This window comes from Erythrolamprus reginae, chromosome 3, assembly GCF_031021105.1.
Source record: "Erythrolamprus reginae isolate rEryReg1 chromosome 3, rEryReg1.hap1, whole genome shotgun sequence".
NCBI classification, from domain to species: Eukaryota; Metazoa; Chordata; class Lepidosauria; order Squamata; family Dipsadidae; genus Erythrolamprus; species Erythrolamprus reginae.
This window is the reverse complement of record NC_091952.1, coordinates 6,242,929-6,243,474: the sequence shown is the minus strand read 5'-3', so window position 1 is coordinate 6,243,474 and position 546 is coordinate 6,242,929.

Below are 546 nucleotides of genomic sequence, written 5' to 3'. Positions count from 1 at the left end.
GTCCAAAACCGAAAAAAGAATAGCTGTACATAATGTTAAAATAAAAAGCAAAAGAAAATATAAATATAATCCAAATATAGATGAACAACACTTTACTTATTTGCCGATAGATTCTTTTTACTTGTATTATTATTATAATTAATATATGTGTATAATTACGCTGATACGAATGACCGTGAATCTATAACAAGATAAACTTAAATAAATAAATAAATAAAGTTTCCTTATAAATTTCAAAAAAGGGAAACGGAACTTAGTTGCAATCGTTCTCGGAGGTAAGAGGACGAGACGTTTTGTGTTCTGTGGGTTGTGTCGATTTTTCTACGGACCTTTGCCTTTAAACAGGTGATGCAGCAGGAAACCTCCTTTGCAAATATTTTCCTGCTTAGAGAAAAAGTCTTCTACAATTGTTGCACTTTCTTTGTCTTGCTCTAGAATTGGAAGAAGAGGAAGTTTCCATTCTGGGGAAGAGGTTGCACAACTACAAAGCACCTAGAATTTCTGGAAAGTGAATCGATTTGACTAACTTTTCAAGAAAATGCTAAA